Source organism: Rhamphochromis sp. 'chilingali' (genome assembly GCF_963969265.1).
Source record: "Rhamphochromis sp. 'chilingali' genome assembly, chromosome: 1".
Lineage (NCBI taxonomy): Eukaryota > Metazoa > Chordata > Actinopteri > Cichliformes > Cichlidae > Rhamphochromis > Rhamphochromis sp. 'chilingali'.
The window spans coordinates 65787154-65814840 of NC_137929.1; the positions used below are offsets into that span (position 1 = coordinate 65787154).

The 27687-nt window shown below is 41.1% G+C and overlaps 1 long non-coding RNA gene across 1 annotated transcript; it reads left to right on the forward strand.

The window, feature by feature from the left end:
- Window positions 1-22605: 22605 nt before the first annotated feature.
- LOC308405577 lies at window positions 22606-26942 on the forward strand. The gene is made up of 2 exons (XR_013973361.1): window positions 22606-24343; window positions 24482-26942. It is a non-coding gene; the product is annotated as an uncharacterized lncRNA (long non-coding RNA).
- The last annotated feature ends 745 nt before the right edge of the window (window positions 26943-27687 follow it).

Genomic DNA, 27687 nt, shown 5'->3' on the forward strand with positions numbered 1-27687 from the left:
CCAGACTCTTCACCAGGAACTCAATGTGAATGTGGTGAACAACAGTAGAGGTCAACTTCAAGCCAATGGCACAAGTCACCATCAAGTGCGGGACCCACCAAGAAGAGGCTCTGTCCACACTGCTGTTCAACATCAATGAATAATAAATAAAAGACCTCATAGTCTATCAGCCCAGAATAAAGTGTGTGCGTGCGTGCGTGCATGAGTGCGTGTGTGTGTGTGTGTGTGTGTGTGTGTGTGTGTGTGTGTGTGTGTGTGTGTGTGTGTGTGTGTGTGTGTGTGTGTGTGTGTTCACTCCAGAAAAATGCTGTCTGACTACTCAGACTTAAGTCAGAGTAAACTTCACATGCTTTGTTAGGGCGGTCACTCAAAAAGTTAAATAAAATATTACACATTACTGGTTTCTTTTCTTAAAAGTAATGCAGAACATTACTTAGTTACTCACTGGAGTAAGTACATATTTGGGCTTAAAAGAAAAGATGTTTCTGTTATTATGCAGCCTTTTATGTAAGAGCTGCATAATATTGCAATATCTTTTTTCCTGTTCTCATTTGCTCTAGCTGAGCAAAAAAGCTTTGCTTTTTTTGTGAAAATACGGACTTCTGTTATTGTTTGATTTTTCTTTTGTAACTGGGGTTTATATTTTAGTGTATACTTTTTGTGAATTTAGTGATTAGAATAAATTTATGTGATTATAAGTTCAAAATAATAATTTATTTTCTGTCTTTATTCTAACCCAGTTCATCCTCTGTCTGGATGCCAGTTCAGTTCCCCTCCCTGTCTCTAATCCAACGTTCTTCGGATTGTTGGTTTAAAATAGAATCTGGTGCTTGAAGACGCCATTTCGTCCACCCACTTCGGTGGATATTCAGTCAAATGAACAAAAGTTTTTCTCTATTGTTAAATCTACGTTGTTGTTTTTTGTTGTTTTTTTGGGGTTTTTTTTGTTTTTTTTTTAAAGGCACAGAAGAATTACAGATGATTGACGAGCACCTTTGATCACATCAGAGAGGAGGAGACCGAGTTTTGGCTGTGTTCTATTCCACCATCCTTGATTGGAAATAGGGCTGGGTATCGTCACTGATTTCTAGAATCGATTCAATACCGATTCACAAGGTCCCGAATCGATTCGATCCACGATTCGATTTAATTCGATTCGATTCGATTTAAATCTGGGAAATTTTGACAGTCAGAAATATAATTCAGATCAGTACATTTACATATTTTTGTATCAATAAAAAGGAAGCTGACACTCGCAAGACTTTATCCAAGGTGTGAGCGTCACAGCAGATGCCTTTGTGTCAAAGTAGCTGAGGATAAAACAAAGAAAAACATGAAGGTGATTTTCCTGGCCTGGGATTTTATAAAAATATTCTGCAGTACATCAAAAATGAAAGAAAACCATTAATCAACATATGAACATTACCTCTGACGTTACAGCGGTTTTATTAGAGACACGGCTAAGCGTTTTGCATTTTGACTAATTTTAAAAAGTTTAAATTTGTTCAGTATTGAACAGCAGAAATGAGGTTTTCTTTTCGGAAGAATGTAAAAGGGAAAAAAACAGCGGCTGACAGCGCTGTAAGCAACAGTAGACTTGTGCGTATCAAGCAAGCGAATAATGAAGAAAGGGAAACTGTTCTTAAAGTACAGAGAGAGAGAGAGAGCTGCGCATCGCGATGGAAGCAAAACAGTAAAAGTCAGAGTGAATTCATGACGATGTTTATGTGAAGCGTTTGGATCTTCTTTTGCTGCTGGTTCGGTCAATATTGTTTGGAGAGACATCAAACTAACAGCTTTAGAATCAGCGCATAAAGGGCGTGAACACAAAGCGCGGACCCGCCCACAGATCAGAATCAGCGAGCTGTCGGCTTTCAGCCCCGACCGTGAGAAAGGCGACATCTAACTGATTCTGATCCGCGGGTCGCGCTGTGTGTTTAAGTCTATGTGCAGAATCCCTGTACCTGCTCTCATTTACTGTCTTAACTGTTTGGTGGTTCTTGAAATTTTGTGAGATGTCACCAGAGATTCTGGCATTTCGGGCAAAATAAATTTATATTAAAAAATCGATTCAGGATTTTAATGAATCGATTTTACGTTATCCAAGCCAGAATCGATTTTAATCGATGAATCGATTATAAAAACCCACCCCTAATTGGAAATATTGCCTTTAGCAACATTAACTGGTTGAGGGTGGAGGTAGCTAAATATAAAGCTGACAGACAGACCGACGAAGAGTAGCTATAATATCATCAGAATTAATAGTCTTTACTGATAGAAAAATAATCCATGTGCAGACATCAGTTCTTTCACAGACACAGGCATAAAGAGATGTTTCAAAAACCTTTAAGGTATAAAACATTAGAAAGATCCTTACAATATTTACATACAATCCCCATAATATTGTTTACAATAGAAAAGAAGAGTAGAAGTGGATCCTGAGCTGTTCATTTAAGTCAGCATTAGTTCCCTCACTGGCTTCCATCATATACATGAGGAATTAAAATGTTTTGTGTGATGTTACCGAGTTCACCAAGTGTCTGATGTATAATGACTCTGATATCAGATAATCAGTACTGAGTGATGCTTAATTTTCATTACTTGAGCTTCTGATTGCATCCTGTGTGACGATGTTAACCTTTACATGACTACCTGCTCTAAAACAACAACAGTCTTTTACAGAATAATGAACTGACTACTGAGACCAGACTAGAGGTGCAAAGAGTCAGTGGGCCTCTGGTCTTATCTAAAAAATAAAATTCACAAAGGGACACAAAACCACCAAAAATCATCTATCATCAGTTACTTGTGTTTATTTTAATACAACTGACATAATTTTAACATATATCTGTTCAATTATTTATTTCATGAAAACGTACCACTGAGTGACTCTATAAATGTAACAAAAGACTATTTTCATTAGCCGGCAGAGTTTTGAAGCCAAATCCAGGACAACTGGCTCAAATAACTTACAGCACACATTCATTCAGACTTAAAACTGTTCACGAGGAACAAAATTCAAAATGTTTATCAAAAAATGCAAGGACTATAAAAGAGGGCAACAAACAGGAAAACACAAGAGAACACACTCTGACCAACGATTACTGACTAAAAACTTCAAACACTAGAAGACGAAAACTCAAATCCACTGATTAAAACACAAAGTACAAAGTGAACATGACAGCGACACAACGCAATAACAAATCCAAATACTTTCCTGCACAATATCCCAGCCTCCACATGCAGATATTATAAAGTTCATTTAAAAAAATGCAGTAATTGTTCATGTTGTTTGTAAACTTCTAGATTTCATTTTCATTAACTTTGTTTGCAGTAAACTGATCTGAGCTGGAGATGATTCACTTTCTGTTTTTCAATGTCACTTCATTAAAACCTGAAAGTCGACTTCTAAGAACAGAATGATTATATCTGATTGTTTCCAGTTAAAGAAGGAAAAACGTCCCATGAGTGATGATCAGTGTCAAACAGATTCATTTAAACTGTTTATCACAGTAACAAATGTTTCAGTGCAGAGTTAACCAGTGTGGATTCCACTCAATCAATAATCTAAAATCATGTGGATTTATCTTCAAGCACAAGAGTGATCCAAAGTTTGTCCTGAAATAAGAGCTAAACATCTGGTCCAAATATTACAGAGCAGAAACAAACAGTAAAGTTCCTAAAGACAAACTGTTAAAGGACGACACAAAGCAAACTTACAGTTTCTTCAAACAGATACACGAACAACAAGCTCCAATCCACACTTGGACACTAAACACAGACACACAGGTGAGCTGCTTCCTGGAAGGAGGCGGAACTAAACCTGAAGAGGGTGAGAGGGCCACACCTCCATGTGCTGATTTACAAATATGTTGCCTGACTGCTCAGAGTGAGTCTAAGTCAGAGTAAAGTTCACATGTTGGGCCCTGTTTCAGGAAGCCGGTTTAGTGCAAACTCTGAGTAAGTATACCCTGAGTTAACAAAAACTCTGGGTTTTCGGTTTCACAAAGCGAGTTTAGATTAATCCTGAGTGAGTCACTATGACGACACACTCCGTGAAGCTAACCTGCTCCCCAGCAGGTTTACTTCAACTAACCCTGACTTTCTCCGCCTCTGAATGTGCTGAATGCCCAGAAGACAGTGGAGATTATTGTGGACTTCAGGAAGCACACAGCCCCACTCCCCCCCATCATCCTGACTGACACCCCCATCACCTCTGTGGACTCATTCCGCTTCCTGGGTACCACCATCACCCAGGACCTGAAGTGGGAGCCCACCATCACCTCCGTCATCAAGAAAGCCCAGCAGAGGATGTACTTCCTGAGGCAGCTGAAGAAATTCAACCTGCCAACACGGACGATGATGCAATTCTACACTGCAATCATCGAGTCCATCCTCACCTCCTCCATCACCGTGTGGTACGCTGGAGCCACTATCAGGGACAAACAGAGACTGCAGCGTGTTGTGCGCTCTGCTGAGAAGGTGATTGGCTGCAGACTCCCATCTCTGCAGGACCTGTACACCTCCAGGACACTGCGGCGTGCAGCCCGGATCTCAGCTGACCCTTCTCACCCTGGACACAGTCTGTTTGACCTGCTCCCCTCAGGCAGGAGGCTCCGGTCCATTCGCACCAGAACCTCTCGCCACAAGAACAGTTTCTTCCCCTCTGCTGTTGGACACATGAACAATAACCATATGACTGTTCCCACCACTAACACATGACCCTACGCTGTGTTCACTGCATCATTTCATGTCTGGCACTGATCACCACCTGCACTCATGTATATATCTTTCTACGTAGCACTCATAATTCTTATTCTCATGTATATATCTCATGTATATCTCATGCACATATCTTTCTTTCTACATAGCACTTTAATTCTTATTGTTTGCACTGAAGCACCGCAGCAATTTCCTAATGTTGTAAACCTCAACATCTGGCAATAAACCCATTCTGATTCTGATTCTGATTCTGATTCTCTGTGTCAGAAACCTGACTGTAGGAAGTGTCAGACATGGCGTGCTCCTTCCTTGAAGAGCCAGTAGATGTTGAAGCCCAAATTCTCCGCAGAGCTCTCCGCCGGGAGAGAGTGATTAGCTTAATATAGAGTGCGTTTGGACATTTTATCATTTCCTGATGATTTCCTGTGTGAACGTCACCGTTTTTCAGCACAATCTATAATTTATTTGAAGAACATCCTCAGGCCTAATATTGCTCATGTGACACATCGCGGACATCCTCTCAGTTCTGTACATATTATTTGTATTGCACTTCGGTTTTTTGCAAACGGGAGCTTTCTGTATAATATTGGTGACGCTGAGCACGTTTCCAAGGCTACCGTCTGTCGGGCAGTCAGGAATGTTACAGTTGCACTGAAACGTCTCCTGTACTCGTCTGTGGTGTTTCCCGGTCACAGACCCACAAGATTTATCAAAGAGGGATTCCACAAAATTGCAGGTAGCAGGATGAACAAAACTTAATTTATGATGTGGTGATACTTGAACTACTACTTAAATTTTACATTTATTTTCACGGTTCCTAGGCGTGATTGGCTGTACAGATGGCACTCACATTCCAATCATTGCTTCTTCAGTAAATGAAGGAGACTATGTGAACAGGAAGTCTTTCCACAGCATTAATGTACAGGTACATAGTTCCCTGTAGCATTTCAAACTAACAAATTATTTCATTATAGTAATGGATGCTAATTTGTGTTCTCTGCACTGTGAAGATCATATGTGATGCTGCCAACATTATCACAAATGTGGAAGCCAAGTGGCCAGCCTCTGTTCATGACTCACGAATTTTTCGTGAATGTACACTGAGCACAAAATTTGGACATGGTGAGTTGAAAATACTTTAAAATATATAAAGACCAATTGCTACAGGGACATTTGAACTGAAGTGTATCCTTCTGTCTTAGGAGAGTTCACTGGCTACTTGCTTGGTGATAGGGGGTATCCATGTTTACCCTATTTGCTTACCCCTTACCCTGACCCTGAACCGGGCCCACAGCAACGATATAATCTGGCTAATTGCAGGACAAGAGCCAGAATTGAAATGACTATCGGAATGTTTAAGGCCCGGTTCCAGTGCCTTCAAAGACTCAGGGTCACCCCAGAAAGGGCATGTGACATTATTGTGGCATGTGTGATTCTTCACAACATTGCCACAATTAGAGGAGAACACTGTCCTTCTGAACCAAACATCAGCAGTGATCCAAACCATGAACATCCTGACCCTCCCACGGACATACAAGATGGAAGAGCAGTCAGAGACACCATATGTCACAATCATTTCTTTTGACCCATCACCTCAACATGTTGAAAGAAGAATAAACAGATTTTTTGTTCAACTGGCTTTATTGGTCGCCTGTGTTTCCTGTACACAAAGTATTAATAAGTATATTATTATGTTGTTCAAACACTGAAATAATTCGTCCATCTCTGACCACTTCACCCACCCTTAACTGATGTTCCAGCAGTAAAATCTCAATCTTGGTCTTTTGGATCTGCTGCTTGAAGTGTTCCAAATCCAAGTCGCATTTTTTTTATTTTCTTGATCAAATAGGTTTTGTACAGCTGCTTTACAGGGAGCTATTGAAACACAGAAAATAGCATTGACATTCATAGTACATGCCGACTTAGGTTGGTTGTAAATCAGTGCTGAACATCTTACTGAGGAAAGGTTTGTTGGAGAAGTGGCTGGACCCTCTTCCTCTTCATTTCCATCATCACTCTGTTAGAGACATAGAAAGTCCATGGTTTTATTATAGTACCACATTTTATTCAATTGTTATATTTTCCATTGTAAGATGTAAACCTCATAAAGTGTCTCTGTTGCTTCCTCCTCTGTAACAGCTGTCAATGTTTCTTCATTATTTTCCTGTAGTAAAGAAATTAACAACATTGCTGTTCTACTGTAACCTCATATAATCTGTGGAGTATTACTCACAACTGCATGTTGGTCTGGCTCAACAGGAGGCTGCACCAGATGCAGTACACCATCACCATCAACTGATAGAATATGAGGTTTATACAGGTCACTTATAACTTACAAGGGACCAAATGGCAATTAACAAACATACCAATCACCTTACACTTCATTGTCATTATGCTCTCAAAGACAACCAAGACTGAGGGAAGGCAAAGTCAGTAGGAAAATAACTTCACTACAAAATAATTCATTATGGTAAAGAGTTTATCAAATGAATGAGTAGCACTGCAAAGGTGACTGTGAAGAAAGGATGTATGCACATCATGTATTATTTTGAATTTACCTCTTATGTAGGGTTAGGGGTTAGGGGGCGCCCACTGTTTTGGCTGAGGGCCAACTGCTCAGCCTCTGTGAGTGGTGGTGGTGGAGGACCCCCACCTGTTTTTCACGCCTCTGCTTTTTTTCTGTTGGCTATAACGGGTCACATTTGAGCATACAGAGTAAGCAAATATGTACTTGTAATGTGCTCAGATAATTTCAATAAGTGCTTACAGAAAGAAAATTAATGTAGCCTCTAACTGCAATTGATTTACATGGGACAAACAGACCAAGCACTATGGCTCATAATACAATTACACCTTACCTGTTTGGACTATATTTTTATATCTCATTTTTACTTGCTGCCAGGAACGTTTGGGGCCTGTTGGGTTGCACCTGCGCTCACATCACATCACAAAATAAAATGTATGAAATATGAAATAAAATAAAATATAATAAAATAATGTGTTAAATGGGTGGAAATCCCTAGATCAATGTTTAAATTAACACTCACGCATTGACTCTGTCGGCTATGTTTTGCCATGCATGCTCCCTTTCTTTTGCAGCTGAGGCTGTGTTACCTTTTTTTCTGCAAAATTTGCATGTTATCGGCATATGCTGCCATCAGAATTTCGGCCTCAAGCGCTGTAAGATACATTGACCGCGCCTTCTTTCCCTCCGTCTCCATGGTGACTCGCTTAATCTGTAATCTGTGCTCCACTAATCAGGGCTTTATGTATCCTCATGCGCGCGCTTAACTTGGGGTTAAAGCAACTCCGCGTTGATTGAACTAATTGTTATCAGCCTTTCTGAAACCGAATATTCCGAGTTGGACAGTTCGGGGTCACTCAACCCTGAGTATCGTTTTTCACTCGGAGTTTTCTAAACCCGCTTTCTGAAACAGACCCCTGATGTGTGAAAACATCAATCTCTGTTGTAGCTGAACACACTGATCACAGCTCTGACACAACCACACTATTCACTTTATTTGGAACATAAATCTTTATACTGCAAATATTCACAGTGATTCACAGTGAAGATACAAAATCCCGTTTTAGCTGCCAGTGTGAGCACATTGCTGACAAACTGTTTGCTTTATTTGTAATATGAACATTTCTACTGCAAAGCTTAAATGTTCAGCATGTTTCTCTGTTTCCAGTCTATAGAGACAGTCAAACTTTCTGCCTTCACCTGTGCAGTAAAGACTGAGAGGAGAGCTGAAACCAACCATTCAATCAGCAAACAGCATCAACACCTGACCTTCATTCAGACTCTGTTATTGAAGATGTTGTTGTGTGAATGAAATGAGTGAAATGATGTAAATATCCAAATATGGATCTGGCAGCACGGTGGCACGGTGGTTAGCACTGTTGCCGCACAGCAAGAAGGTCCTGAGTTCAATTCCACCATCAGGCCGGGGTCTTTCTGTGTGGAGTTTGCGTGGGTTCCCTCCGGGTACTCCGGCTTCCTCCCACCGTCCAAAGACATGCAGCTTGTGGGGATAGGTTAATTGGATAATCCAAATTGTCACTAGGTGTGAATGTGCGAGTGAATGTGAGTGCGAATGGTTGTCTGTCCCTGTGTGTTGGCCCTGCGACAGACTGGCGACCTGTCCAGGGTGTACCCTGCCTCTCGCCCTATGACAGCTGGGATAGGCTCCAGCGCCCCCCCACGACCCTGAAAAGGATAAGTGGAAGCGGATGGATGGATCTGGTTGTGTCGGGTTACATTAAAGGTTCCTGGGAAGGTCGGCCAATGAGGATGCAGCCTTTTGTTTGCCTTGAGCAAAATATTTTAAACATATCACTGACATCAAAATTCAAAAAAGAACTTTTTCAAAATAAGAGAAATTTACAATTTGAACAATTTGATCTCCTGACTTTGAACTGTTCTCATTAAATATCCGATTGAGATCATTTCATTCAGTTTTATGGAGTAGTGATGAAGGGACGCTCCAGTGCGTGTCCAAAAAAACCATCACACTGCTTCAGAAGCACTGTGCCGAGGCTTCATTTGTTTGGCCAGAGTTACATGATCAGTGACATCCAAAGCTTCATGTAGAACATAACTGCATCTGTAACCTGTTGAATGGTTTATAAGGAAGTTGGTTATTCATGGTATTTGATCTTTCCATTGATCATTCTATTGAGAGATATGGAGCCAGCGAGGAAGAGAGGAGGCTCTTACATGTGGGAGTATTTTGAGTTGATTTTGGTCTGCAAGAACAGACAGCTTTCTGTTCAGAAGCATTCTCCATAATGTATTTTCATCTATTGTATTTACCAATATCAAGAAGTCAGAAGCAAAGAAAGACCACACAATGGCACATGTTTAAATAAGGAATGTTTATTCATCAAATGTATTTATTTAACAAATAGACATTATTTTTTCACCCAAAAAAATACATGTTCAAAGCAACACCAAGGTGACCCAGTATCAGACAGAATTGTGAACTCTACTCTGTAGAGTGGGCAGGCATAATGAAGCAGTACACTTTTATTTGAAGATTCAAGCTGTTATTCATTTGTTGGCCACCAGATGTCACCAGAGAGGACTGTATTAAAACGCCTCGGGTAATGAACCGTTTTTAACACAAGTTTCAATGCTTCAGAAAGCTACATTTGGCCATCACTACCACAGAGTGTTTAGATTTCCTGTACATGCAGGAGGAGGAGCAGGAAACAGGTGTGCTGATGGAGGAGGGATCAGGTGACTGGAAACAGTGGGAACATAATGAGGCCACCTACAGGGCAGGCGGGGAACTGAAATCATACGAGATGTTAGTGATCCGTGACTTTAAGAAGATGTCAGAGATGAAACAAGTCTTTGTCTGTTCTCCAAAGAAACAAGTCCAACCAGTCCCATCATCGAAAATAAGTCATGTGACCTCAGCAAGGACCACCTCCAGGAGACTTCCTCTAAGACAGGGACTGTTTAACATCCTCATCTTCACTCTAATGACACCTGCTGAAGCTCATTTTAATAGTTTTGCAATTTTCATTAGTTTTTATTTTTATTTAGTTTTGACTTCAGATTTTCAATTTTATATCAGTCTTAATTAGTATTTACCAATTGTTTGCTAGTTTAGTTTAGTTTTTATTTTTTTGAAAATCCTTAGTTTCAGTTTAGTTTTGATTAGTTTCAGTTATAGTTTTAGTTGTGTTTTTTTATTATTAACCTTTATTTAACCAGGAAAAGTCCCATTGAGATTAAAAACCTCTTTTTCAAGGGAGTCCTGGCCAAGAGGCGACAACATGTTGAAATTACAAAGTTATATACATATTATAAGTAACAATTACATTTTAAAAACATTTTTCTCTGGCTCTCTCAATCTGGACCTCAAAATCCCATCCTTTCGTGAACCTCGGGACCAAAAAATGGTCCCGCCCCAAAAGTGCTCTAAAAATGTTATATATCAATATTTTTTTCTACTTTAAATTAGTCAATCTTTTAAAACTACTTCTGCTTAAAATATCCATGTCAAGTTTTAATTATATTTTCATTGTTTTAACCCTTTAAATCCCAGTTTTATTACATGAGCGCCCTGTTTTTTTAGCCCCAAAAAACAAAAAAACTAAATATTTTCCAAAAAAAACATTTGAAGTAATATTTGTTTGTTATTATAATTAGGCCTTTAGATGGACTAAAGATTGGCACCAACAGTCATTTCGATCGCCTTTTATTTTTTTTCCAGGAGCGCATTTCATAAAATGCACACTATCGACCACGCCCAAAAAGTGCAATAAAAATATTAAATATTAATTTTTTTTTCACTTTAAATTGGTCAGTCTTTTAAAACTACTTCTCCCTGAAATATTCATATAAAGTTTTAATTATATTTTCGTTGTTTTAACCCTTTAAATTACAAAAAAACTAAAAAAAAAACTAAAAAACTAAATATTTTCCCAAAAAAACATTTGAAGTAATATTTGATTGTTATTATAATTAGGCCTTTAGATGGACTAAAGATTGGCACCAAGAGTCATTTCGATCGCCTTTTATTTTTTTTTTCAGGACCAGAAAATGGTCTCCAGGCGGCAAATGCTCCTCCTCTAGGCCGAAATAAGTGCATGTTGCCGGGGTAAGTCGCGACGATCACCGGGGCACGATCACCGGGGACTGCTTTTTCCAGCCCACACGTCCGATACCACGTGACAACAAATACGTCATTTCCTGTTGACTAAAAAAATAAATGCACCCTCTCATGGTCCTAGGGACCAAAAAATGGCCCGCCCGATCAGCGGGCGAAGCCGCTGCTGCACGCCGGAAATGAGGCTTCATTTCCGGCAGGTCTGTCCAAGCAGCCCGCTGTTTTCCAGCAGAGGTCAAATGTGAAGCAAGGGCGCCACCCGGTGGACAAATAAAAAAATTACAACTCTAAGGCCTGTAGTCCAAAACGAAACCTAAGCTGGAAACCTGACGATCCCTTTGACCGTAATTTTTCTGGCGTGAAAAATAGCGTTTATAATGGGTTTCAATGGGGCACAAATCGGCCACGAGGTTCGATAGTGGATGTATGCCTTTTATTCAGCCATTTAAGCTCATTTAAAAAACTCAGACTGAAATTTTAAAATAAAATGGGAAAAAAATACATGTTTGAAAATTTGGCTATACTCCATTAAACACAGTGGAAATGGCGTGGAATTAAAAAACGGAAAGGCCACGAAATGGTCCCAGGTTCTACAGAGGGTTAATGAAATAAGATCTGCTATCTTCCAGTCTTTTTGCATCATGTTCCATGTGAAAGGGGCAGCATAAGTAAAAGCCCTCTTTTCCAGTTCAGTTCTGACAAATGGAACATTGAGCAAAAAAACATCGCTTGATCGTTGTAAGAAACAGTACTTCTCCGTGTGAGCAGATCGCAAATGTAGGTGGGCATTTGTCCAAGCAGGGCCTTATAAATAAAGATGCACCAGTGAACAAACCTCCTGGAGGACAACGAAGGCCATCCCACTCGAGCGTACAGATCACAACAATGGGTCAAGGCCCTACAGTTTGTGATAAACCGTAAAGAGGCATGATATACTGAGTCAATCTTATGAAGACACTGGGCGGAAGCATTCATGTACAGCAGATCACCATAATCTAAAACAGATAAAAATGTGGCATTTACAAGAGGCTTTTTTGTATCAAAAGAAAAGCAAAATTTGTTTCGAAAGAAAAATCCCAATTTTAGTTTGAGTTTTTTCACAAGATTGTCTATGTGAGGTTTAAAGGTCAGAGAATCATCAATTAAAAAGCCAAGATATTTATACGTATGCACCACTTCTATGAGGTTTCCCTCAAGAGTGGACACCAAAGGGACAGTTTGAGGAAATCTCTTCATGTTTGAAAACAACATTAGCTTTGTCTTTTCTGCATTGAGAACCAATTTCAGCTCCAGAAGTGTGTGCTGAACCACGTCAAAAGCTTTCTGCTTTTGCAATAATTGCTGTGTTTGCAATAATTAAGTGTAACAAAATCCCAGTTTCATCATATCAGTCATTCTCTTCTGCTTATCCTTGGATATTTTGCTATTCCAGCTACCATACCCTGCACCCTGGACAGGTCGCCTGTCTGTCGCAGGGCTAACACGCAGAGACAGACAACTCACATTCCCACTGTTACATCCCCAGGAGGATGTCTCTCCTCCCTATTAACCCTTTGTTTTGTCCAGGCTCCACCTCCTCTGTCCTGATTGGATGCTGCGCAGAGTCCGGCTAATTGGTAATCAGCAGAGCACTATTTAAGGCCTGTGGAGCTGTGTTTCTGGGCCCTCTGGCCATTTTGGTTGCCATACTTGTGTAGGCCTTTGTATCTTGTATGAGCATTGTTGTTTTCTTCATGTTCAGACTGCTTGTAGGGGAGAGCTGCCTTTTGTTTTGACACCCTGTTTTCTCCTGTTTATGTGTTGTTAGGTAGGTTATGGTTATAGGTTGTATATTTTTGTTTCTTTGGAGTTAGGTAAGTTTCTTTTATTTCTACGTCAGGGATGTTTTGTTTGTTATGTTGGCCTTGGCTCTCCCTGACGTTATACCTCGGTCTGAACCCAAATCCCATCACCAGTATTAAATAAACCTTCTAAAATTACCATCTTGGCTCCTCCTTCTCTATCCACATTTATGTTCATCCCTTCAACCCCCTAGACTAGCCAGGGGACGTAACACCCACCTATGGGTTCTTTAAATAAATAAATAAAGGCAGATGAACAACCATTGATACCAGGCAACTATAAAATGTATATCTTGGCCCCAATGAGACTATTAACTCTTGCAGCACCGGGTGTTCGTAATTTTGGTTCAAGTGAATTGATAAACTTTTTGAAGGCAATTGACTCACACAGTTATGTCGATATCCCAGTCCTGTTGTCTCGGGATGCATCACGCTGCCTTGCCTGGGGTTAGCTTCTGTTTTCTGGGGATGAGGGTTGAGTGTTGTTGGGAGAAAACCCAGGAGGAATAAAGACACAATGAGACAAAGTTACTTTTTTATGCTTAACGTGTACACGGGTGAGCTGCTGAAAACAACCCACACCCATGGACAGTGGCTTGGCATTTTTATAGGCACAAATCACAGAGACAGTGAGAACAGGATAAGAAAATAATAAACAGATAAAATAAACAACTCCATATATGGTGCTAGTCTCGTCAGCAGAGAGCTGGGATAGATAAAACAATCTGAAACAATATGTCCTTGCTGGGAAAGTCTAAAAAGACACTTCTAAACTAATCTAAACACAGACAAAGGGTATCTTTGTACATTTAAAAGAAGGTAAAGAAACATAGAATCATTTTTCCTCTAACAAGTGTGCTCCCTTACCTTCTCAAGGTAAGCTAGGTTAGCCTTCTTGTGTGAGCTTTTAAAGTGCACTTTAAGGTTTGTGGGATTTTTTTCCCTTTAGAAATGTCTCTCATAATTTGTCTCTTTCCACTACAAGACACTTGCTTTATCCAAAACACAGTCATATTCAAAGTAATCCCAAATTGGCCATGGCACTTTCTCCTGACTTTTCCTGACATGACAACTCGACTAACGTACTGCCACCTGCTGGCATAATTAGACAGCAACAAAAAACTCTGGAAACTAAACTTCATTTTCACCCTTGACTATTGTATGACACGCACACATCAATGAAAACTAAACACATTTTTGCTATAAATTCAGTTAATTTTAGTTAGTTTTGTGAACACTCATTACAGTTTTAGTTAGTTTTCCTTTTTTTGTTTTTATTTTTATTTCCGTTAACGAAAATGTTTTTTCACTTCTAGTTTTCGTTAACGATAATAACCTTGGTCTTAACGCCCTTGCCATGCTTTCATAGAGAGCCACCTCCTTCCTACCTCCTTACACCTTACTCAATTAAACACAGGCTGCAACAACACACATGCAAAAAATAAATGAAATAAATAAATAAAATAAAAATACAATTCAATAAAACTCAGTAAAATTCAAATAAACATTAAAAAGCAGTTAAAATGACAATCAATCTAATTGAAACGGTTGCATGTTATGGACTTGGCTCAAGGATTCATAGTTTAGATTTAAAAGCACTTAATAAAATGAATTCAGTCATTTTCCATTCATGCAGGTTGTTCCAAGCAAAGGGTGCTAAATGAACAAAAGGTCTTTTACCAAATTCAGTTCAGGCAAATTAAACAGAAAGCAAGAAGTAACCATGTGGATGAAGAGAATACCGACCAGCATGTTTCATTACAAGAAGGGAACATATATAAGAAGGTAGCAACCCAAGTATTGCCATATATACATATATATACATATATATATATATATATATATATATATATATATATATATATATATATATATATATGTGTGCTGGACTTCGGGGGTAAGGAGCTTTCTTGTCTTTATGTCAGTGGCTTCTATCTCCTCCTTTGGCCAGCCTATTACCCCAGCAGGGTACCTGATCACGGGCAGGGCGTACGTGTTGATGGCCCGGATCTTGTTCTTACCATTCAGTTGACTCCTCAGGACTTGCCTGACCCTCTGCAGGTACTTGGTGGTTGCAGCCTTTCTAGCGGCCTCTTCATGGTTCCCATTTGCCTGCGGGATCCTCAGGTACTTGTAACTGTCCTCTATGTCTGCAATGTTGCCTTCTGGTAGTTCAATCCCCTCAGTTCTGACTACCTTCCCTCTCTTTGTTACCATCCGACTACACTTCTCCAGTCCGAACGACATTCCAATGTCATGGCTGTATACCCTGGTAGTGTCGATCAGTGAATCGATGTCTCGTTCACTCTTGGCATACAGCTTGATGTCATCCATGTACTGGAGGTGGCTGACAACTGCTCAGGTATCCGTAGCCAGTCTTGTTAATGATCTCACTGAGGGGGTTCAGGCCTATGCAGAACAGCAGTGGGGACAGAGCATCTCCTTGGTAGATCCCGCACTTGATGGTGACTTGTGCTATGGGCTTGGAGTTGGCCTCTAGTGTTGTACGCCACATCCCCATTGAGTTCCTGATGAAGGCTCTTAGGGTCCCATTGATCTTGTACAATTCTAGGCATTCCAGTATCCAGCTGTGGGGCATTGAGTCATAGGCCTTCTTGTAATCAATCCAGGCAGTGCACAGGTTGGTCAGTCTGGTCTTGCAGTCTCGGCTGACTGTTCTGTCTACCAGTAGCTGGTGTTTTGCGCCTCTGGTATTTTTGCCAATTCCTTTCTGTGTCCCGCTCATGTATTGACCCACGTGCCTGTTCATCTTAGCCGATATGATGCCTGACAGGAGCTTCCATGTGGTACTGAGGCAGGTTATTGGTCGGTAGTTGGAGGGGACCGGTCCCTTCTTGGGATCGGGACCGTCCGACCTTCGGTTAGCCATTCCGGGTGTCTCTCGTTAACTAGCAGCTGGTTCATTTGTGCTGCCAGACGCTCGTGGAGTGCAGTCAGCTTCTTTAGCCAGTAGGCGTGAACCATGTCGGGCCCTGGTGCTGTCCAACTCTTCATACTGGAGACCCTTTCTTGGACATCTGCCACTGTGATGGTTACTGGACCCTGTTCAGGGAGGTCGCTGTGGTCTGCCCTCAGATCCACTAGCCACTGAGCATTGCCGTTATGGGTTGCGTCCTTCTCCCATATTCTTCCAGTATTGCTCCGTCTCCAGCCTTGGTGGTGCTGTTCTCTTATTATTGTTCCCTTGCCACTGAGAGTACTTTGTAACATAACCTTTGTTGGCAATAACAGAGGTCAAACGTTTAATATAGGTCTTTACCAGGTTTGCACACACAGTAGCTGGTATTTTGGCCCATTCCTCCATGCAGATCTTCTCGAGAGCAGTGATGTTTTGGGGCTGTCGCCGAGCAACACGGACTTTCAACTCCCGCCACAGATTGTCTATGGGGTTGAGGTCTGGAGACTGGCTAGGCCACTCCAGGACTTTCAAATGCTTCTTACGGAGCCACTCCTTTGTTGCCCGGGCGGTGTGTTTTGGATCATTGTCATGTTGGAAGACCCAGCCTCGTTTCATCTTCAAAGTTCTCAATGATGGAACGAGGTTTTGGCTCAAAATCTCACGATACATGGCCCCATTCATTCTGTCCTTAACACGGATCAGTCGTCCTGTCCCCTTGGCAGAAAAACAGCCCCATAGCATGATGTTTCCACCCCCATGCTTCACAGTAGGTATGGTGTTCTTGTGATGCAAATCAGTATTCTTCGTCCTCCAAACACGACGAGTTGAGTTTATACCAAAAAGTTCTACTTTGAACATGTCTGGCACTGCGGGATTTGATTCCCTGCTGTTGTAGTGTGTTACTGATGGTGACCTTTGTTACTTTGGTCCCAGCTCTCTGCAGGTCATTCACCAGATCCCCCCGTGTGGTTCTGGGATCTTTGCTAACCGTTCTCATGATCATTTTGACCCCACGGGATGAGATCTTGCGTGGAGCCCCAGATCAAGGGAGGTTATCAGTGGTCTTGTATGTCTTCCATTTTCTGATGATTGCTCCCACAGTTGATTTTTTCACACCAAGCTGCTTGCCTATTGTAGATTCACTCTTCCCAGTCTGGTGCAGGTCTACAATACTTTTCCTGGTGTCCTTCGAAAGCTCTTTGGTCTTGGCCATGGCGGAGTTTGGAGTCTGACTGTTTGAGGCTGTGGACAGGTGTCTTTTATACAGATGATGAGTTCAAACAGGTGCCATTCATACAGGTAACAAGTGGGGGACAGAAAAGCGTCTTACAGAAGACGTCACAGGTCTGTGAGAGCCAGAGATTTTCCATGTTTGAGGTGACCAAATACTTATTTTCCACCCTGATTTACGAATAAATTCTTTACAAATCCTACCATGTGAATTCATGGATTTTTTTTTCACATTCTGTCTCTCACAGTTGAAGTGTACCTCTGGTGCAAATTACTGACCTCTGTCATCATTTTAAGTGGGGGAACTTGCACAATCGGTGGCTGACTAAATACTTTTTTGCCCCACTGTATATATATTTTAGGGGTGCAACGATATTCGTATCGATATTGAACCGTTCGATACAGTGCTGTCTGTGTTGAGCGCTCAGTGGATCTGTGCTCGACAGTGCAGCCTAGGCGGAGTAGTCGAACGCAGATTCACTGAGCACAGGGCAAGCTAGCGAGAATGAAGTTAAGCTCTCATTGCAACATGGCAAATTGAACCTCCCCCACCCTCATTCATTCACCCTGTTTTCCAAAGATGAGTGATTCCTCGATCAGATAGATTTATTTATTTTATTACTTTGTTGTTTTAGCAACATTAAATCTAAAAACTGTACTTTTGAGTTAAAATATATATTTATAATTTCAATAAATGACAAATTTATTAAAAATATCTAACCGTGACACCAAAGTGTCGAACCGATCCGAAATGTGAATTTTGTGTATCGTTGCACCCCTAATACAGGGAGTGCAGAATTCTTAGGCAAGTTGTATTTTTGAGGAATAATTTTATTATTGAACAACAACCATGTTTTCAATGAACCCAAAAAACCCATTAATATCAAAGCTGAATGTTTGTGGAAGTAGTTCTTAGTTTGTTTTTAGTTTTAGCTATTTTAGGGGGATATCTGTGTGTGCAGGTGACTATTACTGTGCATAATTATTAGGCAACTCAACAAAAAATATATATATACCCATTTCAATTATTTATTTTTACCAGTGACACCAATATAACATCTCCACATTCACAAATATACATTTCTGACATTCAAAAACAAAACAAAAACAAATCAGCGACCAATATAGCCACCTTTCTTTGCAAGGACACTCAAAAGCCTGCCATCCATGGATTCTGTCAGTGTTTTGATCTGTTCACCATCAACATTGCGTGCAACAGCAACCACAGCCTCCCAGACACTGTTCAGAGAGGTGTACTGTTTTCCCTCCTTGTAAATTTCACATTTGATGATGGACCACAAGTTCTCAATGGGGTTCAGATCAGGTGAACAAGGAGGCCATGTCATTAGTTTTTCTTCTTTTATACCCTTTCTTGCCAGCCACGCTGTGGAGTACTTGGACGCGTATGATGGAGCATTGTCCTGCATAAAAATCATGTTTTCCTTGAAGGATGCAGACTTCTTCCTGTACCACTGCTTGAAGAAGGTGTCTTCCAGAAACTGGAAGTAGGACTGGGAGTTGAGCTTGACTCCATCCTCAACCCGAAAAGGCCCCACAAGCTCATCTTTGATGATACCAGCCCAAACCAGTACTCCACCTTGCTGGCGTCTGAGTCGGACTGGAGCTCTCTGCCCTTTACCAATCCAGCCACGGGCCCATCCATCTGGCCCATCAAGACTCACTCTCATTTCATCAGTCCATAAAACCTTAGAAAAATCAGTCTTTTTTTTTTTTTTTTTTTTTGCCTGTCCCATTTGGTTCTTTAGCCATCAGAATTGTTGTCTGAAGACCAACAAGGATACCCAATGGATTTACTTTGCCAAATGATCAGAAAAATCAGTCTTGAGATATTTCTTGGCCCAGTCTTGACGTTTCAGCTTGTGTGTCTTGTTCAGTGGTGGTCGTCTTTCAGCCTTTCTTACCTTGGCCATGTCTCTGAGTATTGCACACCTTGTGCTTTTGGGCACTCCAGTGATGTTGCAGCTCTGAAATATGGCCAAACTGGTGGCAAGTGGCATCTTGGCAGCTGCACGCTTGACTTGTCTCAGTTCATGGGCAGTTATTTTGCGCCTTGGTTTTTCCACACGCTTCTTGCGACCCTGTTGACTATTTTGAATGAAACGCTTGATTGTTCGATGATCACGCTTCAGAAGCTTTGCAATTTTGAGACTGCTGCATCCCTCTGCAAGATATCTCACTATTTTTGACTTTTCTGAGCCTGTCAAGTCCTTCTTTTGACCCATTTTGCCAAAGGAAAGGAAGTTGCCTAATAATTATGCACACCTGATATAGGGTGTTGATGTCATTAGACCACACCCCTTCTCATTACAGAGATGCACATCACCTAATATGCTTAATTGGTAGTAGGCTTTCGGGCCTATACAGCTTGGAGTAAGACAACATGCATGAAGAGGATGATGTGGACAAAATACTCATTTGCCGAATAATTCTGCACTCCCTGTACATTGGGAAGATGGCCCCAACTGACCGCGTGCTCAGTGAATACCTCAGGCAGCAGAAACCCAAGAAAGAGGAGGGAGACTAGGAACCATCATGGAAGGACAGGCCCCTGCACGGTATGTACCACCAGCAGATAGAGGAGGTGGCTGATATCCAGAAATCCTACCAGTGGCTGGACTAAGCTGGACTGAAAGACAGCACAGAGGCACTAATCATGGCAGCACAAGAACAAGCTCTGAGCACAAGATCCATAGAGGCTGGGGTCTATCACACCAGGCAAGACCCCAGGTGCAGGCTGTGTAAAGATGCCCCAGAGACAATCCAGCACATAACAGCAGGGTGCAAGATGCTAGCAGGCAAGGCATACATGGAACGCCATAACCAAGTGGCCGGCATAGTGTACAGGAACATCTGTGCCGAGTATAACCTGGAAGTCCCGAGGTCAAAATGGGAGATGCCCCCAAGGGTGGTGGAGAATGACCGAGCTAAGATCCTGTGGGACTTCCAGATACAGACGGACAAAATGGTGGTGGTAGACAAACAGAAGAAGACGGCCATAGTGATCGATGTAGCGGTTCCGAATGACAGCAATATCAGGAAGAAGGAACATGAGAAGCTGGAGAAATACCAAGGGCTCAGAGAAGAGCTTGAGAGGATGTGGAGGGTGAAGGTAACGGTGGTCCCCGTGGTAATCGGAGCACTAGGTGTGGTGACTCCCAAGCTAGGCGAGTGGCTCCAGCAGATCCCGGGAATAACATCGGAGATCTCTGTCCAGAAGAGCGCAGTCCTGGGAACAGCTAAGATACTGCGCAGGACCCTCAAGATCCCAGGCCTCTGGTAGAGGACCCGAGCTTGAAGGATAAACCGTCCGCAGGGGTGTGCTGGGTGTTGTTTATATATATATAAAAACAACACCCAGCATGCCCCTGCGGGCGGTTTATCCTTCAAGTACCATGACTCATAAAGACAAATGACAAGTACAGACTCCATAATCCTTCCCCACTTCTTGCTACTCACACCCATGTTGTCTGTTCCTAGAAACACGTCTACCTTATTTGCTTTTAGGATTTTACCTGCTTTAACAGCTTGATTTCCCTAATGATTTGCATGTTGGTGAAGTAGGTTCACCTTTGATAACCTTGCTTGTGTTTCTTTAAGCCCAGAGGTGCGTCATTTCCAGATATGTTTTCTTTTGGAGAAGCACAGGTATGAAACATGCGCAATAATACCACTATATTTAGTTTTCAGAGCAGCACAACTACATGTAGTTGTTTTATTGTCAATAAAACTCTTTGAAACCTGAGCATTATAGAATGCTTTATTGGTCAATATACCATAGAAACGCGTTAAATAAAAGCTTAAAGTTTGCTTTGGTGCCACTGCGAAAACATTTAATGACATAAAAAACCTGTTGGCTTTATAGAACATCTGCAAGTCCACTTATTACCTTTTTAAAAATTACAGATAGGCCATAATTAGAAAAGGTAAGGTGATAATCAATAAACTGGTTTTGCCTTTGATCAAAGTTCAGAAAATGCACTAAACATAATACTGTAATAGTTTAGATAAAAGTGTTTATAGCATTTGCTTATCTACACGAATACAATAATATTATTAATTAACATTCATTAAAACATTTTTATTACCATACCATTTTCATAACTCCACACGTCTTCACTTTCTACAGAAAGTTCACTCCCTCCTGATGTCCTCATTTGACAGTAAAATATATTAAGAGATCAAATAAACACCTTGTTAAAAGTCAGCCCCAGTCAGCAGATGATCAGATGAGCTGCTTTACTGTGAGCTTAACTAAAAAACTTAATAGACTGGAGATAAGAAACCTTAATGTTAAAAATGTGTGATAAAAATGTTGGTACAATAATAATTATAACTATATCTGTTATACAGATTCCAAGAATGGATGGAAGGTGTTCACTGTTCATCCTGCTGCTCTCAGGTCAGTAATATTAATATCTTCAACATTTGAAATATAGCTTTTAAACACACTAAGGAACACTGATGTGATTTAGGTAATCAGATTACATGTAGAGTTAAAAAAAAAACCCGTCTATTCATTAACACATCAACCACAAGAACAGAGAGAAAGTTTTTGCCTCACCATAACATGATTCTTATATTCAATTTAAATTATGTTACATATAAAAAAATAAATATTGGATTTATTGATTTATTTATTTGGGTGTATTTTATTTATTTATTTACTTTTTTACAGCTATTTCTATGATAGCTATTGAACCAAATAGTTACTGTGAATTACTGTCATGAACAACAGCCAGTTTATCCCTCTTGCCAGTCCTAAGCCCAGATAGAATAATTACATTTCCATACTGGATTGTTAGCACCCCGAGTTAACACTTGCCAACACCAGTGCTGTTGATGAGCTTGGTGCTGGCACAGGAGGAGGATAGGTGAATGTGTGTAAAGGAAAGGCAGTATGATGGTTGAGAGTAGGGATTTTAAATATAGTGACTATGACTGTAAATGGAAAGAACTGGCTGGTGTGTTGCAGACAATAAAGGTACAAACATTGGTACTGGCATTAAATAAATTAACGATGTAAACTTAATTTAAAAAACAATGCTCCTGAATAAAATTGTTTTAATTAATTAAAATGTTGTAATTATATTCAAGTTGATCTAGCATTTTCCTTCATTTGAGATAAGTTCAACTTATTATTTTTGATCAACTTCAACTATTTTGCCCCCAATATCTTCTAGTTTTTGTTTTTATTGGTTTTCTTTTTTGAAATATTACATAAACATTGTAAAAAAAAGCTCTTCGCTTGTTTACTTTTGTTTGAGTTTTGATGTTCATTTTAACAGCCACAATAAAGGCTCGCTTTTTGTTTAATGATAGGTTTTGTATTGTTGATTGTCATTTATGCTTAGAAACATTTACTCATATATGCTTAGAAGTATATAATCATTTGTAGATTGAAAGAATGTTTCATCCTAAGAGGTCTGTAACAACTCTGTGTAGCATGAAGAGGGGGTGAGTTCACTCCCCTACAGAGGAGAGATCGTATCTTCCTTTGCTGATTTATGGTATAGCAAGCACACGTATATCTGTTTAAGTATAAGAGCCTTTTGTTAGATGGACTCAGACACCTGGCACCAGCTTTAGGGAGTCTTCACAGGGTCACATCTTGACCTCACACAGATCCCACAGATCCCACAGATCCACACACACACACACACACACACACACACACACACACACACACACACACACACACACACACACACACACACACACACACACACAGGCAAGGTACTCTTTGTGTGAATGTAGACGTCATATGTTAATGAACTTATGTATATTCATGTAACCTCAATAAAAGGACAGTGGTACGGGAGAACGGACGAGAGCAACCGGGTCAGGCGAGGGAACGGCGCCTCTTCGGTCTCTCCCGTGCACGAGTAACATGAAGAGCTTGCCTACTTCGTGTCTTGCTTTGCGGTGTAATTATATTGTCTTAACGTTCCAGCGAATAGGTTTATGCTACAAACCTATCATTAATTGGTCCTTCGATGCCGGATCCCTGGAATCGCATTCACCGAGGGGAGGAGGACACGCTGAAAGACTGACGTCAGCCAGGAAGTTCCTGTGGATTCGCTGTCTGTCCTTCTCCTCGATGAATGGCGATCGGCGGGATTCGAGGCCGATATTACACGCTAAGCAACACCGAGTAAGTTTAGAGTCCAACTCTATAACTGTACGTCTTCGCCGCTCAGTGGGGTGTTGTCCGTGGCCGCTCAGTGGGGATAAAATTACGTCTTCGCCGCTCAGTGGGATGTTGTCCGTGGCCGCTCAGTGGGGATAAAATTCGCCGTCTAAGTGGGGCGATGTACAAAGCCGCTCAGTGGGGTTTTTTTGTACAGAAGCATTAAGTCGCGGAGTTGCGCAGTTCGAACTTTTTTGGTTCTCCGCCGCTTTGTGGGATGTTGAGAGGTTCCGCGGGGTCCAGATTGTGCTGGACAGTAGGCCTATTTTGTGTTATTGTTATTTTCGTCCTCGTTGTTGTTGTGTGTGCGGAGCAGACCGCGTGGTGTGTGACGTCAGCAGCTGTTGTTGTTATCATGGGTTTCTAAGCAACCAAGAGTGAGTCGGAGGGAGAAACACGTTTGTGCTGGACTTTGCTCCTGGCAGCACAAAGTATCTATGTAAAAAAGAGAGAGAGCGAAGGCTCCACAGCTGCGCGGGTGCACGCGAATGCGGTCGCGCGGGTTTCATGCGGACCTGAGCCGTGCGGTTAATCGCAGGCGTATAAATGGAAGAGATTCAAATGTTAGAAGTTTTCAGAAAACACACCAGCCTTGAAGAGCGTGTGGAGAAGGCCAGCCCACATCAGCAGCTATGCTCTGGTGGGTGGCTTTCCCCCCACCCCTTCCTGACACAAAATGTTAACAGCCTGTGTGCCAAACCATAGACGTAATTGAGGTGGATAGTTGTTAAAAGTAATCTACATTAAGCTTGTGGTTGCTTAAATTCAGTACAATGACATGTGAGGTGAAGTGATATAGGTAAATATTTAAACTAATGAAGTGCATAGAGGCACTTGTCCTGTGTGAAAGACTGTCGTCTTATTATGAGCCATTGTTGAGATATAGAGCACACCTGTGAAAATAACTAATATGCTGAACCCTGTATGACACATCTAGAAGTACATGATGGAGAGCCCAGGCAGTGGTTGAGGTCAAAGATCAAGCTGGTTGGGGCCCATCATGAAATCAGACCTTGGAGCCACAGCAAGGACCATGAAACTGCCGGCAAAATAGAGGAGAGGATTGTCCACAAGATGGGAGCTGAGGCCAGGAGAGAGACTTCAGGAGGATCAGAGATCATCTTCAGCACAGCAGACATGACACAGAGAGCTGTGCTACTGAGCTTCCAGGAGATTTTAAATAAAATGAAAGATTCAATATTGACGCTGAGGAAGACAACTAAGGTGTACGACGTGCTCTGCCTTAAACCTTCAGCAGCGTTGGAACATGAAAACTCGAGGGATGAGGAGCGTGCCAAGCTCCATTGACAGCGCAGAAGGAGTTCGAGGATGACATCATGATTCTGTGAAAGCACAGGAACCAGAAGCTATGGTGGTGATGACAGCAGTTTCCTATGTGCATACGATGACACTCTGAAGGCTGCTGGGATCATAACAGCAGTAAGATAACTGAACCCTGCACCCTTTTCACAGAGGTGTTTCTCTGCAGAGCGTGGACAATGAAGGAGTCATAAATATCCCCCTCACAGGACGAAGGCTTGAATGGGGTAATGGGAGGCCATAAAACTAGAGTGCTGAGAGGTCTGCAGCTTTGGAAATAGCTGAGACCCATGTTGACAAATAACAAAACCAACTGGTATGTTTGAATGTTTATTCTACATACATTTGGACTCTGGTCCTATGGACAATGAAACAACTGGAAGAGACATTCATGACGCCCTGCAGAACTCAAACCACCCTGCAGAGACATGTGATTTGCACACCCGGAGAAAACACCACCAAGCTGAGATGTTTTTGAAAATGTTACTTTCTTATTTTCACTATTAAATTAACAATTTCTTTGTTTGTTTGTAGGATGCAGTTTGCCATGAGATGAGATCAATGAATGGGATAACTGCTAATACATTTGTTAAACTGTGTACTTTTTCAGTAATTTAGGGTGATTTGACACATGCTGAATATAACAATGTTTGCATTGAAACTGTCAGACATGAGGTATTCATAACTGGGAACTTTTCCAGCATAAAGGTCAAAAGGGGGGAATGATAGGTTTTGTATTGTTGATTGTCATTTATGCTTAGAAACATTTACTCATATATGTTTAGAAGTATATAATCATTTGTAGATTGAAAGAATGTCTCATCCTAAGAGGTCTGTAACAACTCTGTGTAGCATGAAGAGGGGGTGAGTTCACTCCCCTACAGAGGAGAGATCGTATCTTCCTTTGCTGATTTATGGTATAGCAAACACACGTATATCTGTTTAAGTATAAGAGCCTTTTGTTTAGATAAATCTGCTAGACTTCTAGGCGCCAGCCTTGGGGAGTCTTCACAGGGTCACATCTTGACCTCACACAGATCCCACAGATCCCACACACACACACACACACACACACACACACACACACACACACACACACACACACACACACACGGGAATGCTGATTCACTGAGAAGTGATGCACACACATACACATGCACACGCTTGTGCAATGAAGAGTGATCCACACGCACACACACATACACGCTGATGCAATGAAGAATGCTTTGCTTATGCTGATATGCAAAATGCTGCACACAAACATCCCAATGCATAATTTTTATGAGGAGCCATTGATTACCATTAAATACTTAGAATGTGTTATATGTCACCCAGAGGGCATTTATGTAGATTTTAGGAATAAGCTCTAAAACGGTTTGGTTATGAAAACAATGTCTGTGCGTGATGTCTGTTTATGGCTCAAGGCCTTGACTGAATTCTTTGCTGTGCTTCACACAGCCCTGATGAGGAACAGTGGCACAGAGTGAAAATGATGAATTAATAGTGTAAGTTTAGGTTGGAGTACGGCATTTTCTGTGATTGAGTTTTAATTCAAGGAGGAACAAAAGGTGTTACGGCACCTGAGGTTCTCATTCCCACACAATATTGTCCCGGCAGGAAGCAAAATGTTCCTGTGAATTTCTGGTTGATTGTTTGGTTTTGTTTAGCGCTAGCTTGATTTTATCAGTGAGCTTTGGCTTGTGTTATTTCTCGTAAGCGAGAGAGGGATAGTTTTATGCTTGGACATGTCTGCAACGGGCCCTAGTTTGTGTTATTTTAGTAGTATTTTGTTGGTTATGTCTGTTTTCGTTTTTGTTACAGTGCACTGGAGAAAAAACATCTGAGAGGTGTGATCCACCGGTGGTGATATGTTGATATTTTGTGAGTTCATGATTTAACAATCAGCTCTTTAAACAAGGCCTGAAAGATTGAAATTTAAAGCGCTATAAAATATTATTACTGTAAACAGTTGCAAAGTGTGCTTCTCCATGATTGTAATTGGCTTGGGAGAAATTCACTTATAGGGAACACTGATCTAAAAGGATTGCACCGAGTCAATCCGGCCCAAAAAACAACAAGGAATTGTTTTCCTTTAAAATGATGACGTCATCTTGCTGGTGATGGATGCTCGAATAGGTTGCGCGGGAGACTCCATTATCAGCAACATCTGGTATGAATGTGTATGGAGGTATGCATGTGAATGGACTGTGATGGACTGACGACTAAAAGTTTTGACTGACTTGATACTGAGACAATGACTGCACCCACTTTAGGATTAGTAAATGCCAATAAACAATTCATAAACAATTCACCCAGCCGACAAGAGAAGGGTGGATGCTTCGCTTTGTTTTGTTTTGTTTTTTCAGGAGCAGGAGGATAAGAGAGACTGGAGGAGGAGACTGTAGCTTCATATAAGTATGAACTGCAGACTTAACACTGTGGTTGCTGATTTTGAGTTACCGATGTTTGCATTAAGAAAACTGTGCTATATTAGCTGTGTTTTGAGTAAGGTATCATGTTATATTATTGGGAATGCCAAATGCTACAGTGGAGAAGACTTTTGATACCACTCATGACTGGAATATGTTACTATTAACCACAGCAGGCCACTGTAAAAAGTCAATTAAATTTTATAGAGGAAAATCGCCTAAATTGAACAATACCTATGAATGACTGGCCACATTCAGAATAGAGATATGCAATAATAAACATTGGTCCACGTGATTTAGGTTCTCACTTGAAATAGTAAGTTATTAAATGTAGAATATAATCGACAGGGACATTTGATAGGATGTGGTACTGAAAAAGAACAAGAGCAAAGTA